The 17,995-nt window shown below is 39.7% G+C and overlaps 2 non-coding genes across 2 annotated transcripts; both read left to right on the top strand.

Moving 5' to 3' along the window:
• The first annotated feature begins 1,166 nt into the window (after positions 1–1,166).
• Positions 1,167–1,270, top strand: LOC148579754 (small nucleolar RNA R71). The gene has a single exon (XR_015899354.1). It is a non-coding gene; the product is annotated as a small nucleolar RNA R71 (small nucleolar RNA).
• A 9,623-nt stretch (positions 1,271–10,893) lies between these two features.
• On the top strand, positions 10,894–10,997 carry LOC148579753 (small nucleolar RNA R71). The gene has a single exon (XR_015899352.1). It is a non-coding gene; the product is annotated as a small nucleolar RNA R71 (small nucleolar RNA).
• Positions 10,998–17,995: the final 6,998 nt, after the last annotated feature.

The raw sequence follows: 17,995 nt of genomic DNA, 5'->3' as shown, positions 1-17,995 counted from the left end.
CATTTCTCCAGCTTCTCTTCTTGGTCATCAATTCCTTTAAGAATTTTGCATATAGTGGCATTTGCTCTATTGCCTCAGCAAAGGGAATGTTAATTTGAAGCTTCTTGAAAATCTCCAAGAACCTGGAGAATTGGCCATCCTTTTCACTTTTCATCAAACGTTGAGGATAAGGTGCTTTAGGTGTATAAGGCTTCAGGACCTCTTTTTCTTTTTCTTTTGTTGCAAACGGTGTAAAAGATTGTCCTTGTTCTTTGTCTTTCACATTTTCCTTTGCTTCATCCTCTGTGGTTTCCTTTGAGATCTCCTTCAGATTCTTTCCACTTCTGAGGGTTATGGCTTTACACTCTTCCCTTGCAATAGCCTTGGCAGCATGAGAAGCGCTTGTCCCAGGGGTTTGCTTAGACAAATACACAATTTGATTTTCTAGCTTCTGGATGGCAGCTCCTTGGTTTTGCAGGTTAGAGTTTACTTCTTCCTTAAAAGCTTTCAATTCGGTTATGTCTTGACTCATGGTTGCAAGCATTCCTTCTATCCGGTTTAATTGATCTTGAAATTGTTGGTTCGGATTAAGTTGGGTAGGTTGATTATTTTGGCCATGATATGATGGTTGGGGGTAAGTGTTTTGTGTGGCTTGGTATGATCTTTGGTTGGAGTTTTGGTATGTGGAATTGTTATGTTGGTTGTGGTTGTAAGGTTTGTGGTTTTGTGGTTGGGTTTGTTGGTTCTCCCACCCAAAGTTTGGGTGATTTTTCCATCCTGGGTTGTAAGTGTTGGAATGTGGATCATATGATTGCCTTTGTTGGTTTCCCACATAGTTGGCCTCTTCCCAATCACCTCCTTCAATGCTTACTTCCTCTTGATCTTGTGTGTGTATTGCAGCCACTTGCTTTGTTTCTAATTGCCTGGTAAGCTCTGCTAGTTGCTTGGCAAACACCTTGTTTTGGGCTAGAATTGTATCAACATGGTTCAGCTCCATGACTCCCTTAGTGTTGTGCCTTTCTGATGCATAGTAGTACTCATTCTCAGCCACTGTCTCAATCACCTCAATGGCCTCTTCCACAGTCTTTTTCCTGTTCAATGAACCTCCTGATGAATGGTCTACAGCCTTCCTTGATTCATAAGAGAGTCCATCATAGAAAATATGCAATTGCACCCAATCATGGAACATGTCTGGTGGGCATTTCCTTGTCAAGTCCTTGAATCTCTCCCATGCCTCGTAGAGAGTTTCACCATCTTGTTGTCTAAAAGTCTGAACCTCAGATCGAAGCCTATTGACCTTTTGTGGGGGGTAGAAACGTGCCAGAAACTTGCTTTCCACCTCATCCCATGTTGTTAGACTCCCCCTTGGGAATGATTCCAGCCACTTAGCTGCCTTGTCCCTAAGTGAAAATGGGAACAAAAGCAGTTTATAGGCATCTTCCTGGACTCCATTGGACTTCACAGTGTCACAAATTCTCAGGAATTTTGTGAGATGTTGGTTGGGATCTTCATTAGCACTTCCACCAAATGAACAATGATTATCCACCAGTGATATTAGCTGTGGTTTGAGCTCGAAATTGTTGGCCTGAATGGGTGGTTTCTGGATGCTGCTACCACAATTCCCAGAGGTTGGGTTTATGTATGAACTAAGAACCCTCCTCTCAGGAATGGCATTGTTTCCATCAGCTCTCTCATGGTTGTGAACTTCTCTATCCATGTTGAGATCTAAAGCTTCCTCAAAATTGTCCTCAGATTCTCCTTCAGATTCCTCTTCTCCCACTACTCTCTTCCCTCTTGCTTCCCTTCTCAGTCTATGAAGTGTCCTCTCTGGTTCGGTATATGGAGGAGTTGATGTCTCTCCTCTCCTACCTGTCATACAAGAACACAGCACAGGCACAAACAAGTGAAATACTCTTGGTTAATGGAAGAGTATGGTTAGAGCAATTGAGGAATTAATTCAAACAGTTAGTGAGTCAGTGAGTTAGTTGCTTGAATTTAAAGGCATAAAGAAAGAAAGCATGTAACCGAGTGCAGAAATTAAAATTCAACAAGTAACTTGAACAGAATTAACAAAGCAAGAAAAATTGCTCAATCTAGTTAACTTCCAATTGGAGAATTGTCAATCGAAAACCAATCCCCGGCAACGGCGCCATAAACTTGATGCGCATAAACTTGTTATGCTACGATTTAGGAAATTGCACGATCGGCAAAATTCCTTCCGGCAAGTGCACCGGTTATCGTCAAGTAAAAACTCACAATAGAGTGAGGTCGAATCCCACAAGGATTGGTTGAGTGAGCAATTCAGATTAGAAGTGTGTTCTAGTTGAGCGGAATCAAGATTTAGATGAGAATTGCGGAATATAAAATTGGCGGGAAAAGTAAATGACAAGAAATTTAAATGGCGGAATCTGAAATTGCATGAATTAAAGAGCAGAATGTAAATTGCTGAAATTAAAAGGGAATGGGGGTGATTGCAAGAATTGAGTTGCAGAATGTAAAGAGAAATTGGAAATCAGAAATTGGGAATTCATTGGGTGTTAGGAGATATTGAGATCTCCGAATCAAAACATGTATATCTCTTCCTCAACCAATGCGTTCATTAAATTTTGCTTGGCAATCTTATATGATTGGATCCCAATCCCTTGGCTCACCAATTCTCTCTAAAAACAAACAAATTCCCAATCCCTTGGTTTAAATGTTCATAAGAAGAGATGATGCTCGATCACTGATTATACCACACAGTTTCATGAACCACAATTTGGTAGGATTACATGTCACAATATCCATCCAAACCCCAATCCAATTCACTGTGAGAAAGCTTCTCTAGCATGAATCCTCCATTCCTTTCCCAAGGTTCCGAAGGATTCCAATTATGGGTAGTTTCTTTCCCAAGACAACTACCCAATGGAATTAGATCGAGAAGCTTTCTAACAAAATTCAAGAGAAAAGATTGAAGAAGAAGATAAACTATTATTGATTCATTGAATTACAATAGAGCTCCCTAACCCAATGAAAGGGGGTTTAGTGAGTCATAGCTCTGAATTCAATTACAAAGATATGAAAACTAGCTAAAAGTGAAGGTAAAAGTCCTTTCTAACTTAAATTCTATCCTATTTATACACTTTCTATATTGAGCTTCTGTTGTGTTTCTTGGGCTTTGAGGCCTCTCCCTGCTTTCCTTTTGCCTTGGGTTTATGATCCATAATCTTGATGAGGCTGTTGATCCAAATTCTGTAACATTCATTGAGCCAACTTAGTGATAATCAAATAATGACACATGACTCAATAAATTGAGATTTCAAACTCATCAATCCTTCAGGCCCAATCCCATAAACCATGATATTCAATTGGGTTTCATACCAGAATAAGTTTAAGTTAATGTTTGTGCTCAAATACTAACTTAAACCACAATATTTTTGGTCCAGAAACCTTTTCCAAGAGTGGCGTTTAAGTTGCAGTTTAAGCTTAAACTGCAGCGTAAACGCCAGACACTTCCAGTGAGGCCTTTTGTAGAAGCACGTTTAAGCTTTAGTTTAAGGTTAAACTGAAGCTTAAACGTGGAAATGGAAGAAGGCAGCCCTGGAGAGTCATGTAGTCGAACACATTTAAGCTTCAGTTTAAGGTAAAACTGAAGCTTAAACGTGGATATAGGAAGGGCAGCCCTGGAGGTCGAACACGTTTAACCTCCAGTTTAAGGTTAAACTGGAGGTTAAACGTGGAAATGGAAGGAGGCATCCTGGAGGTCGAACACGTTTAACCTCCAGTTTAAGGTTAAACTGGAGGTTAAACGTGGAAGCTTAGAAGGGTAGCCCTGGAGGTGTCGAACACGTTTAAGCTCCAGTTTGAGGTCAAACTGGAGCTTAAACGTGGAAATGGAGAGAGCAACCCTGGAGGAGAAAACTTGGTCGAACACGTTTAAGCTCCAGTTTGAGGTCAAACTGGAGCTTAAACGTGGAAATGGCTCCCTGGTGCTTTTCCCATTCTGGCGTTTAACCTCCAGTTTAAGGTTAAACTGGAGGTTAAACGTGGAACTCCTTCCTGAATGGCATTATCATTCTGGCGTTTAACCTCCAGTTTGAGGTCAAACTGGAGGTTAAACGTGGAATGCTTCTTTGGTGAGACTTTTCATTCTGGCGTTTAACCTCCAGTTTAAGGTTAAACTGGAGGTTAAACTTCAATTCCAGCATTTCTTATTCTGGCGTTTAAGCTCCAGTTTAGGCTTAAACTGGAACTTAAACTCCACATGTGATATTCAAGCTTCCTTTATTGATTTTGTTGCTTCCTTGCTTAGCCTCTTCTTCCCTGAAATCATCCAAACAAATGCATCAAAGTCTTGCAAAATTTCATGAGAAATCTTCCATTCATAGCATTCAAGTAATATAACTAGAACTCATGGAATTTGCATTAAAATCATACTGTTTGGATGGTTCATTGCTTTGTTCTTCATTTAACCATTTTTGGTTACTTTAAGCTCAAGAAAATGCATAAAACAACTAAAACTAACAGAAAAATGCTAGTGAAACTAGCCTAAGATGCCTCGGCATCACAACACCAAACTTAATACTTGCTTGTCCCTAAGCAAGTCCTGAGTTATTTGAGAAGAAAGTATGAAACAGAAAGCAATTATATTGGCTATATTAGCAAGCATTTGAAGTTCATCAGAAGGGTTTTATGCAGAAAGTTGCAGCATCACTTTTTCATTCTTATCAGGTAAGATTATCACTTTTTCATTGCATCCATCAAACACTGCTATGGCCTCTTGTTATTCTTATGTCCTTGGCACTTTTCTCTTCTTTGTTTTTCTTTTCTTTTTCTTAGAGCTTCTTTTGCTCCTTGTTTGCTTAGTGTCATGTGTTGCACAAGCCTTTGGCATTTTCTTTTTCTTATCAGTGCACTACACATATCCACTTTAGGCATTTTAGTTCACATTTCTTCTTGAGACATTGGTGCCCAGCACCTCTTTGTGTGACTAAATGTTTTGTATTTAGGTTGCTCTTGATAATGGACTTTTGGTTGATAATCCCGGGTTAGTTAACCCAAGTTACCAAGTGTTGAAACACTCCTCAGAACCTATTCATCCAAGCATATCCTTAATACATAAACACCACAGGCATTTGTCTCAGAAGTTCAAACCATTGGTACCTAGCTTATTTTCTCAAATTTTTTTTTTTTTTTTGCTTTTTGGTTGCCCTTTTTCAGTGGCTTTTTCTTCTTCTTTTTCTTTCTTTTTCATGGCCAAAGACATTTATTCATCAAGATCCATAGACAGTTTTCAATTTCTACACAAAGAATGATAATTCTACACTCTAATTCCAGTGATCTGACTAAACAATCAGGCATGCATACCACCACTTAATTCTACTTGATTTGTCACTAATTTAGCCAAGTTACTTTTGTTCAAACTTTTCTTTTATTTTTGGAAACAGAACAAGCATGGCAAGCACTCGTTTAAGAAGGTGAAGTTATATCCAAACATCTAGGCATTCACTTTATTCAAAGCAATAAACAGACAAATATATTAAAAACTTCACATTCCAGAAAGATTCAACATTTACAGTTTAAACCAGAACAAGCATGCTTTTGTTTGCCCTTTTTAAAGAATTATCAAGGAACAATACCACCTTGTGAAATTCCTTGTTTTCTCTTTGTTGCCAGGAAACAATTTGATTTCCCTTCTTCTCCTAAATGTTGCTTCATGCTTTAAAATCCTTGTTTCCTTTCCTGCAAAGAGTGATGAAGTTGCTTGCTTCTCAAGCACTTGAGTGGTTAGCTCAACTATGTGTGGGTAAGTATCTGAGTCTTAAGTTGGTGTGTGAACACCAAACTTAGTCTCCCACTTACTTCTCTGTGCTTTGAATCCTTGAGTTCTCTTTGGAATGAAGTTGCTGCTAAGGGTTTTAAGCATTTCTGTGACTGCTTAGAATGGTTGTTCCTCTCATATAATTCAAAGGTTGTTGTGTTCAGTTGATCTTTATGGTGGAACACCAAACTTAGAGTCACACATTCCCCTTTGAATTATTGATCCACGAATTCATTGTTTGGTGTGAAACACCAAACTTAATTCTTTGCAATGCACAGAAATTACTTCACCCTTTTTATTGAAACAAATAAAAGAAACAGCAAAAGGGTATTACCTCAGGTTGGGTTGCCTCCCAACAAGCGCTTCTTTAACGTCATTAGCTTGACGGTCAGCTTCCTCAGTTGAGGTGATATTTAACTTTGTCCTTCTCATCCACATCTCCCAAGTAATGTTTGAGTCTTTGACCGTTCACAATGAAGGTTCGTTGTGACTTTTCTTCCATGATTTCTACTTGTCCATATTTGGAGACCTTGGTGACAAGGAATGGTCCTGACCACCTTGATTTTAGCTTCCCTGGAAATAGCTTCAGCCTAGAATTGTAGAGCAATACTTTTTGTCCTTCTTCAAATTTCCTTGGGGCTATGTTGCTGTCATGCTTCTTCTTTGCTCTTTCTTTGTAAATTTTGGCATTCTCATAAGCTTCCGCTCTGAATTCTTCCAACTCTTGAATTTGCAACATCCTTCTTTCTCCAGCAGCTTTGTTGTCCAAGTTCAAAAGTTTCAAGGCCCAGTATGCCTTGTGCTCCAACTCCAGTGGCAAATGGCAAGCTTTTCCATATACTAGTTGGTAAGGAGACATTCCAATTGGTGTTTTGAAAGCTGTCCTATATGCCCAAAGAGCATCATCTAGCTTAATCGACCAGTCCTTCCTTGAAGTTCCCACAGTCTTTTCCAGGATCCTTTTGAGTTTTCTGTTAGATATTTCGGCTTGCCCACTTGTCTGTGGATGGTATGGTGTGGCTACCTTGTGTTTGACTCCATATTTTAGAAGCAATGCCTCTAATGGTTTGTTGCAGAAGTGGCTTCCTCCATCACTGATGATTGCTCTTGGAACCCCAAAACGGCAAAAAATGTGTTTTCTGAGGAAGTTCATGACTACCTTATTATCATTGGTTGGAGTTGCTATTGCTTCAACCCATTTGGAGACATAGTCTACTGCCACAAGAATGTAATTATTTGAGTATGAGGAGGGAAAGGGTCCCATGAAATCTATCCCCCATACATCAAACAATTCAAGTTCCAGAATGAATTGTTGTGGCATTTCATTTCTTCTTGGCAGGTTCCCCGCTTTCTGGCATTCATGGCAGTGCTTCACTAATTCTTTTGCATCTTTGAAGATAGTGGGCCAATAAAAACCACACTGCAACACCTTAGCTGCTGTTCTTTCTCCTGCAAAATGTCCTCCATAAGTGGAGCCATGGCAGTCCCATAAGACTTCCCTTCCTTCTTCCTCGGATATGCATCTTCTGAGTATGCCATCGGAACATTTTTTGAACAAGTATGGTTCGTCCCAGATGAAGTATTTGGCATCATTTACCAATTTCTTCCTTTGATGTTTGTTAAATTCCAACGGTAAACTCCCAGTGGCCTTGAAGTTTGCTATGTCTACAAACCAGGGTGCTTTGTGAATTACCATGAGTTGTTCATCAGGAAAGCACTCATTTATATGTGTGCTTTGTGCGCTTCCTTCTTCACATGGTATTCTTGATAAATGGTCTGCCACCTTGTTCTCTACACCCTTCTTGTCTTTGATTTCAATGTCAAATTCCTGCAACAAAAGAACCCATCTAATAAGTCTTGGTTTGGATTCTTGTTTAGCAAGTAAGTATTTTAAAGCTGAATGATCAGTGAAGACAATGACTTTAGATCCAATGAGATAGGATCTAAATTTGTCAAATGCAAAGACTATTGCCAAGAGTTCTTTTTCAGTGGTTGTGTAATTCCTTTGGTTATCATTCAAGACTTTACTGGCATAATAAATCACATGTACCAAATTGTCTTTCCTTTGTCCTAACACTGCCCCAATAGCAAGGTCTGATGCATCACACATCAGTTCAAAAGGTAAGTTCCAATCAGGTGGGGCAATGATAGGTGCAGAGGAAAGTTTTTGCTTCAAAAGTTCATAGGCTAGCATGCAATTTTTATCAAATACAAAGGGTGTGTCAGAGACAAGCAAGTTACTCAAAGGTTTGGCTATTTTAGAAAAGTCTCTAATAAACCTTCTGTAAAAACCAGCGTGTCCCAAAAAACTCCTAACTGCCCTTACATTACTTGGTGGAGGTAATTTTTCAATGAGTTCCACCTTAGCTCTGTCCACCTCAATGCCTCTATTAGAGATTTTGTGGCCAAGGACTATTCCTTCTGTGACCATGAAATGACACTTTTCCCAGTTTAATACTAGGTTAGTCTCTTGGCATCTCTTAAGCACCAAGGCAAGGTGGTGTAGGCAGCTAGGAAAAGAATCTCCAAACACAGAAAAATCGTCCATGAAGACCTCAATAAATTTTTCAATCATGTCCGAAAAGATGGACAGCATGCATCTTTGGAAAGTGGCAGGTGCATTGCACAATCCAAAGGGCATGCGTCTATAAGCAAAAACTCCATATGGACAAACAAATGATGTTTTCTCTTGATCTTTAGGATCAACTACTATTTGGTTGTAGCCTGAATATCCATCTAAAAAACAATAGTAAGCATGTCCGGCAAGCCTTTCAAGCATCTGATCCATGAATGGGAGTGGAAAATGATCCTTTCTGGTGGCTTCATTGAGCTTCCTGTAGTCTATGCACATCCTCCACCCAGTGACGGTTCTTGTGGGTATGAGTTCGTTCTTCTCATTTGGCACCACAGTTATGCCACCTTTCTTGGGAACTACATGGATGGGACTAACCCATGGGCTATCAGAAATGGGGTAGATTACCCCTGCCTGCCATAACTTCATAACTTCCTTTTGTACCACTTCTTTCATGACAGGATTCAATCTTCTCTGAGCTTGAATGGAGGGTCTAGCATCCTCTTCTAACAAGATTTTATGCATGCATATGGATGAGCTTATTCCCTTCAAATCGGCTAGGGTCCATCCAATGGCATCTTGATGAGTTTGTAGCACCTTGATCAATTCTTCTTCCTGTTCTTGGCTCAGGGCAGAGCTAATGATAACAGGGTGACTCTCATCACTACCCAAGTATGCATACTTGAGATTAGGGGGCAATGCTTTGAGCTCAGGTTTTGGTGCTTCCTTCTCTTCTTTCACTCTCTCTGGCATGCTTGGCATGGTTGTTTCAGCAGCCTTGATGTCACTAACTTCAATATCCTTGGTGAACTCCTCCTCTGCCACTTCCTTTATTGTTTCCTCAAAAGTTTCTTGTACTGCAATGTCCACTACATCAATCCTCATGCATTCCCTTAGTGATTCTGATGGATAGCTCATTGCCTTGAATACGTTAAACACCAATTTCTCATCATGTAGTCTAAGAGTGAGTTCACCCTTTTGTACATCTATGATGGCTCCAGCAGTAGCCAGGAAGGGTCTTCCCAGAATTATTGAAGCCTTGGCTTCTTCCTCCATATCTAACACCACAAAATCAGCAGGAAATATAAAATCTCCCACTTTCACCAACAAATCCTCAACTATCCCATGAGGGAATTTAAAAGTTCGATCTGCCAATTGGAGGGCCATTCTTGTTGGTTTGGCTTCCTCAATCTTCATTCTTCTCATCATTGTTAGAGACATCAAATTGATACTGGCCCCTAAGTCACACAAGGCCTTCTCCACCATGACTTCTCCTATGATGCAGGGGATTTGGAAACTGCCTGGATCCTTCAATTTCTGAGGTAATTTGTGCTGAATGATGGCACTGCATTCTTCAGTTAACAACACAGTTTCCTCATTTCTCCAGCTTCTCTTCTTGGTCATCAATTCCTTTAAGAATTTTGCATATAGTGGCATTTGCTCTATTGCCTCAGCAAAGGGAATGTTAATTTGAAGCTTCTTGAAAATCTCCAAGAACCTGGAGAATTGGCCATCCTTTTCACTTTTCATCAAACGTTGAGGATAAGGTGCTTTAGGTGTATAAGGCTTCAGGACCTCTTTTTCTTTTTCTTTTGTTGCAAACGGTGTAAAAGATTGTCCTTGTTCTTTGTCTTTCACATTTTCCTTTGCTTCATCCTCTGTGGTTTCCTTTGAGATCTCCTTCAGATTCTTTCCACTTCTGAGGGTTATGGCTTTACACTCTTCCCTTGCAATAGCCTTGGCAGCATGAGAAGCGCTTGTCCCAGGGGTTTGCTTAGACAAATACACAATTTGATTTTCTAGCTTCTGGATGGCAGCTCCTTGGTTTTGCAGGTTAGAGTTTACTTCTTCCTTAAAAGCTTTCAATTCGGTTATGTCTTGACTCATGGTTGCAAGCATTCCTTCTATCCGGTTTAATTGATCTTGAAATTGTTGGTTCGGATTAAGTTGGGTAGGTTGATTATTTTGGCCATGATATGATGGTTGGGGGTAAGTGTTTTGTGTGGCTTGGTATGATCTTTGGTTGGAGTTTTGGTATGTGGAATTGTTATGTTGGTTGTGGTTGTAAGGTTTGTGGTTTTGTGGTTGGGTTTGTTGGTTCTCCCACCCAAAGTTTGGGTGATTTTTCCATCCTGGGTTGTAAGTGTTGGAATGTGGATCATATGATTGCCTTTGTTGGTTTCCCACATAGTTGGCCTCTTCCCAATCACCTCCTTCAATGCTTACTTCCTCTTGATCTTGTGTGTGTATTGCAGCCACTTGCTTTGTTTCTAATTGCCTGGTAAGCTCTGCTAGTTGCTTGGCAAACACCTTGTTTTGGGCTAGAATTGTATCAACATGGTTCAGCTCCATGACTCCCTTAGTGTTGTGCCTTTCTGATGCATAGTAGTACTCATTCTCAGCCACTGTCTCAATCACCTCAATGGCCTCTTCCACAGTCTTTTTCCTGTTCAATGAACCTCCTGATGAATGGTCTACAGCCTTCCTTGATTCATAAGAGAGTCCATCATAGAAAATATGCAATTGCACCCAATCATGGAACATGTCTGGTGGGCATTTCCTTGTCAAGTCCTTGAATCTCTCCCATGCCTCGTAGAGAGTTTCACCATCTTGTTGTCTAAAAGTCTGAACCTCAGATCGAAGCCTATTGACCTTTTGTGGGGGGTAGAAACGTGCCAGAAACTTGCTTTCCACCTCATCCCATGTTGTTAGACTCCCCCTTGGGAATGATTCCAGCCACTTAGCTGCCTTGTCCCTAAGTGAAAATGGGAACAAAAGCAGTTTATAGGCATCTTCCTGGACTCCATTGGACTTCACAGTGTCACAAATTCTCAGGAATTTTGTGAGATGTTGGTTGGGATCTTCATTAGCACTTCCACCAAATGAACAATGATTATCCACCAGTGATATTAGCTGTGGTTTGAGCTCGAAATTGTTGGCCTGAATGGGTGGTTTCTGGATGCTGCTACCACAATTCCCAGAGGTTGGGTTTATGTATGAACTAAGAACCCTCCTCTCAGGAATGGCATTGTTTCCATCAGCTCTCTCATGGTTGTGAACTTCTCTATCCATGTTGAGATCTAAAGCTTCCTCAAAATTGTCCTCAGATTCTCCTTCAGATTCCTCTTCTCCCACTACTCTCTTCCCTCTTGCTTCCCTTCTCAGTCTATGAAGTGTCCTCTCTGGTTCGGTATATGGAGGAGTTGATGTCTCTCCTCTCCTACCTGTCATACAAGAACACAGCACAGGCACAAACAAGTGAAATACTCTTGGTTAATGGAAGAGTATGGTTAGAGCAATTGAGGAATTAATTCAAACAGTTAGTGAGTCAGTGAGTTAGTTGCTTGAATTTAAAGGCATAAAGAAAGAAAGCATGTAACCGAGTGCAGAAATTAAAATTCAACAAGTAACTTGAACAGAATTAACAAAGCAAGAAAAATTGCTCAATCTAGTTAACTTCCAATTGGAGAATTGTCAATCGAAAACCAATCCCCGGCAACGGCGCCATAAACTTGATGCGCATAAACTTGTTATGCTACGATTTAGGAAATTGCACGATCGGCAAAATTCCTTCCGGCAAGTGCACCGGTTATCGTCAAGTAAAAACTCACAATAGAGTGAGGTCGAATCCCACAAGGATTGGTTGAGTGAGCAATTCAGATTAGAAGTGTGTTCTAGTTGAGCGGAATCAAGATTTAGATGAGAATTGCGGAATATAAAATTGGCGGGAAAAGTAAATGACAAGAAATTTAAATGGTGGAATCTGAAATTGCATGAATTAAAGAGCAGAATGTAAATTGCTGAAATTAAAAGGGAATGGGGGTGATTGCAAGAATTGAGTTGCAGAATGTAAAGAGAAATTGGAAATCAGAAATTGGGAATTCATTGGGTGTTAGGAGATATTGAGATCTCCGAATCAAAACATGTATATCTCTTCCTCAACCAATGCGTTCATTAAATTTTGCTTGGCAATCTTATATGATTGGATCCCAATCCCTTGGCTCACCAATTCTCTCTAAAAACAAACAAATTCCCAATCCCTTGGTTTAAATGTTCATAAGAAGAGATGATGCTTGATCACTGATTATACCACACAGTTTCATGAACCACAATTTGGTAGGATTACATGTCACAATATCCATCCAAACCCCAATCCAATTCACTGTGAGAAAGCTTCTCTAGCATGAATCCTCCATTCCTTTCCCAAGGTTCCGAAGGATTCCAATTATGGGTAGTTTCTTTCCCAAGACAACTACCCAATGGAATTAGATCGAGAAGCTTTCTAACAAAATTCAAGAGAAAAGATTGAAGAAGAAGATAAACTATTATTGATTCATTGAATTACAATAGAGCTCCCTAACACAATGAAAGGGGGTTTAGTGAGTCATAGCTCTGAATTCAATTACAAAGATATGAAAACTAGCTAAAAGTGAAGGTAAAAGTCCTTTCTAACTTAAATTCTATCCTATTTATACACTTTCTATATTGAGCTTCTGTTGTGTTTCTTGGGCTTTGAGGCCTCTCCCTGCTTTCCTTTTGCCTTGGGTTTATGATCCATAATCTTGATGAGGCTGTTGATCCAAATTCTGTAACATTCATTGAGCCAACTTAGTGATAATCAAATAATGACACATGACTCAATAAATTGAGATTTCAAACTCATCAATCCTTCAGGCCCAATCCCATAAACCATGATATTCAATTGGGTTTCATACCAGAATAAGTTTAAGTTAATGTTTGTGCTCAAATACTAACTTAAACCACAATATTTTTGGTCCAGAAACCTTTTCCAAGAGTGGCGTTTAAGTTGCAGTTTAAACTGCAGCTTAAACGCCAGACACTTCCAGTGAGGCCTTTTGTAGAAGCACGTTTAAGCTTTAGTTTAAGGTTAAACTGAAGCTTAAACGTGGAAATGGAAGAAGGCAGCCCTGGAGAGTCATGTAGTCGAACACGTTTAAGCTTCAGTTTAAGGTTAAACTGAAGCTTAAACGTGGATATAGGAAGGGCAGCCCTGGAGGTCGAACACGTTTAACCTCCAGTTTAAGGTTAAACTGGAGGTTAAACGTGGAAATGGAAGGAGGCATCCTGGAGGTCGAACACGTTTAACCTCCAGTTTAAGGTTAAACTGGAGGTTAAACGTGGAAGCTTAGAAGGGTAGCCCTGGAGGTGTCGAACACGTTTAAGCTCCAGTTTGAGGTCAAACTGGAGCTTAAACGTGGAAATGGAGAGAGCAACCCTGGAGGAGAAAACTTGGTCGAACACGTTTAAGCTCCAGTTTGAGGTCAAACTGGAGCTTAAACGTGGAAATGGCTCCCTGGTGCTTTTCCCATTCTGGCGTTTAACCTCCAGTTTAAGGTTAAACTGGAGGTTAAACGTGGAACTCCTTCCTGAATGGCATTATCATTCTGGCGTTTAACCTCCAGTTTGAGGTCAAACTGGAGGTTAAACGTGGAATGCTTCTTTGGTGAGACTTTTCATTCTGGCGTTTAACCTCCAGTTTAAGGTTAAACTGGAGGTTAAACTTCAATTCCAGCATTTCTTATTCTGGCGTTTAAGCTCCAGTTTAGGCTTAAACTGGAACTTAAACTCCACATGTGATATTCAAGCTTCCTTTATTGATTTTGTTGCTTCCTTGCTTAGCCTCTTCTTCCCTGAAATCATCCAAACAAATGCATCAAAGTCTTGCAAAATTTCATGAGAAATCTTCCATTCATAGCATTCAAGTAATATAACTAGAACTCATGGAATTTGCATTAAAATCATACTGTTTGGATGGTTCATTGCTTTGTTCTTCATTTAACCATTTTTGGTTACTTTAAGCTCAAGAAAATGCATAAAACAACTAAAACTAACAGAAAAATGCTAGTGAAACTAGCCTAAGATGCCTCGGCATCACTAACTTTGGCCCTAACGTTGGCCTTACCTTGTGCACTTGTGGCGCCAACGTTAGCCACCAAGTTAGGGGCTAACGTTGGCGCAAACTTTTGCTCCTCCCCTTGTGATTTTCATGTGCCAACGTTAGCCACCAAGTTAGGGGCTAACGTTGGCGCAAACTTTTGGTGCCCAGGGAGGTTTTCTTCATGCCAACGTTAGCCTCAAAGTTAGGGGCTAACGTTGGCGCAAACTTTTGGTACCCAGGGAGTGATTTTCATCATGCCAACGTTAGCCTCCAAGTTAGGGGCTAACGTTGGGGCTAACTTTTCACCCAAAAGTTTGTGCAAAAGTTTGAGGCTAACTTTAGGTCCAGCTTTTTGCTTCCTGGTTCAATTTCACTTATTCCATTGTCTTCTCTTTACTCCTAGCTACTCCTTCTTGCTTCAACCTTTCTCCAAGCTTTCTTCACCTATCATTAATCAACCAAACACATCAAAGCTATGCTTAAAATCATGAGATATTCATTCTATCATAATATGTAACAATTATAGTATAAAACCTCATGAAATAGTATGAATTCATACATGGTTGATTAAATCAAAGGAAACATGAAAATCTACCTAATTGGCTTGCTTGTAGCTCAAGAAAGTGCATAATTCTAATGAAAACAAAAGAAAAAAACTAGTTAAAATAGGCTAAGATGACTTGTCATCACCTTGATGGTAATTGTTTTGGCCTTGAGAAGGATAAGGTGGACGGTTGTTGTAGTTCACATTGGCTACTACAAAAGCATGTTCCTCTTGAATTGATGGCATTGATCGGTGTAATGAGTGGTGCTAGAGCACAAACCACAAATCCTAGGAGGGCCTTCAAGTTGAGCAATCGGAGGTGGGGCTTCGACGGCTTGGATGGAGTAGTATTCCTTTTGATCCTTTTGTATTTGGGTAAGGATGGTAGTCATATCTCCAAGTGCTTTGGTTAGACTTGATTCGGAAGGGGATGGTTCCACCACACCCTTGAGAGGATTACTTCTCACCCTTGTGTGTTGTGTAGCTTCGACAACATCCTTTATCAAATTCCAAGCTTCTCCCTCCGTCTTGTTTTTCGAAAGGGAACCACCGCTAAAAGCGGTAAGCAATCTTCTATCTTCCACACAAAGACCTCTGGTGAAGTAGCTAATGAGCAAGTGAGTGTTCATTCCATGATGCGGACAAGATTCCAATAGCCTCTTGAACCGAGACCAATACTCATACAAACTCTCTTGGTCTCTCTGCATTATGCCCGAAATCTCTTTCCGGATATAGTCGGTCTTCTCTGATAGGAAGAACTTATCTAGAAACTCTATTCTCAAGAAATCCCAATTAGTCACAATCTCATCCAGTAGCGAATAAAACCATGTCTTTGCTTGCCCTTCAAGAGAGAAAGGGAAGGCAAAAACCATGATAGCTACCTCATCAGCTCCATGCCTTCGAGCCGTAGAACAAGCAACTTGAAAATCTCTTAGATGTCAGATGGGGTCTTGACCTGGCAACCCATGATATTTAGGAAGTAGATGTATCAAGCTACTCTTCAATTCAAAGTTTGGATCAAGGTTAGAATACCTTGCTTGCAATGGTTGAAGTATGATATCCGGAGCTCCTTGCTCATGCAAAGTGATCCGTCGTGGCTCTACCATGTGTGACTCACCTGTAGGATGTAAAGATGTATTATTAGTGCCAACAGAAGAATAGGAAGTAGCGGACTCCAAGTCACTCTCGGTACCGCCTAGTGATTCGGTATGTTCCTCAAGAGAGGCCAAAGTACTAGCCGTATAATCCAACCGCCGTCTAGCTTGTCGAGTATGTAACAAAGTTCTTTCAATCTCGGGATCAAAATCGGCTAAGCTAGAATTCGGTTGAGACCGAGTCATCAAACTTGAGAGTCATAGCACAAATGTAAAAGAAATATAAACTATGGCTAAGTATTGAAAGCAATTAAAATATCTACAATATTCACATATTCATATAACCAATATCAAGGCATATGTTGCAACCACTCCCCGGCAACGGCGCCAAAAATTTGATGCGACTCCAAGGGTGTATTGGTAAAGATTTTCCTCAATAAAATTTCGTTGCAAATATAGCTCTACCAACAACAATCATCGGGTATCGAATTTAGAAGAGGGATTTGGTTGTCACAAGTTCAACCCCAATAGAAATAACTGAAGTATTCAAACCTCGGATCGTCTCACAAGGAATGGGCAAACATGTGCTTCAACATTGGTTAGAAATCCGGGGTTGTGAGTTACGAGCAAGAAAATAAATGGGAATCTTAACAAGCAAGTAATCTTAAATTGCAAGAAACTAATTCAATTAACTAAGCAAAGCATGAGCAATTCCAATGAACAAGTAACATCCCACATAATTCTATTCTAAACCAAACAAGTAACTATAACTAAGACATGTAATTGAGAATTTTGGTTTTCAAATATGAATAATAAAAGCAACTCTTGGCTAGGCATGAGAATTGGGGTCACCATCCTTGTCTAATAACCATATCTTGACAATTATGAGGAACCAAACTCATTAAGTCTACTTCTATACTTGAAGTACGTCAAATGGTTTGGTCAACATCAACCCATAAGTTCTAACCTCACTATTAATTAACTTAATAGAAGGTTAGCGTCAACGGCTATCAAATTGACCACTAAGGGCTCCCAAATCATCAAATACATTAGACCCAATGACTCAAGTTTACCCAATTTTCTTAGCCTAGGCCAAGAGTAAAGAGAACTACTCTATAATCAAAGTAAACATTTCATCAAACACATGGTAAGCATTAACAAAAGACATGTTCAAAATAGCAATTAAATTGAAATCAACAAGTACCCACTAACAATTATCAACATACAATCATCCAAACAACACAATTAAACATAGAAATTATCAATGTAACATCAATAAGTCAAGATTCACAACATTCATGAAATGGGTACAAAATGACAATTGACAAGAATTCATAAAACTATCACAAGATCTATGTAAAATTATACTAAGGAATTCAAATTGAACAATTAAAACTAGTAATTAACAAGATCCAATTCACAATTCAACATGGGAAGATCAAATTAAAATTAGATCTAGAGAGGAACAAGGGTTTCTCTCTCTAGAAGAACAAAGAAGCAAAAAAACTAGCTAAAATTGTGTCTTAGTGTAAAATGATTGATCCCCCTTTTTCCCTAGCATCCTTGGGTCTTTTCCATGCAGAAACAGCTTGAAACTGCGCCTGATGAGCCTCAGAAATCGCCAGGCATGATTTCCTTTAATGAGGTCACGTGCAGCTTCCCACACGAGCGTGCCATGCGTGCGTGCGAAATCACTCAACAAATACATCACGGCATCGAATGGCAATAGAAGATGATTAAAATATGGCAATTTTAAGGCAAAATAAGCATGTTTTTCATCATGGAGCAATATTAGAAAGTGAACACAAAACCATGCATTTCTTGTGAATAAGTGTGAGAAATATTGACAAAACCCCCCAAATTCTACACAATATAAACCACAAAATTGGTATTTATCACTCCTCCTTGAATCTCCAAGGATCTTTGCTTCTCAAATGGTTGACAGAAGTTCAAACCATCTTCACCAAGTTTGGATGGAGTTCCACCCAAGATATGAGCTCCCTTAGTTAGTCTTCATGCTTCGATCTGGGATCCCATATCTTATTTTTGCACCCGTCTTCTTGTTGATCTTCATGAATTTTCAGTTTGGATGGTTGACAAGTAGAAC

This window comes from Arachis ipaensis, chromosome B10 (genome assembly GCF_059453495.1).
Source record: "Arachis ipaensis isolate K30076 ecotype BB chromosome B10, ASM5945349v1, whole genome shotgun sequence".
NCBI lineage: Eukaryota > Viridiplantae > Streptophyta > Magnoliopsida > Fabales > Fabaceae > Arachis > Arachis ipaensis.
The sequence above is the reverse complement of the archived record's forward strand: the minus strand, read 5'-3'. Positions and strand labels throughout refer to the sequence as shown.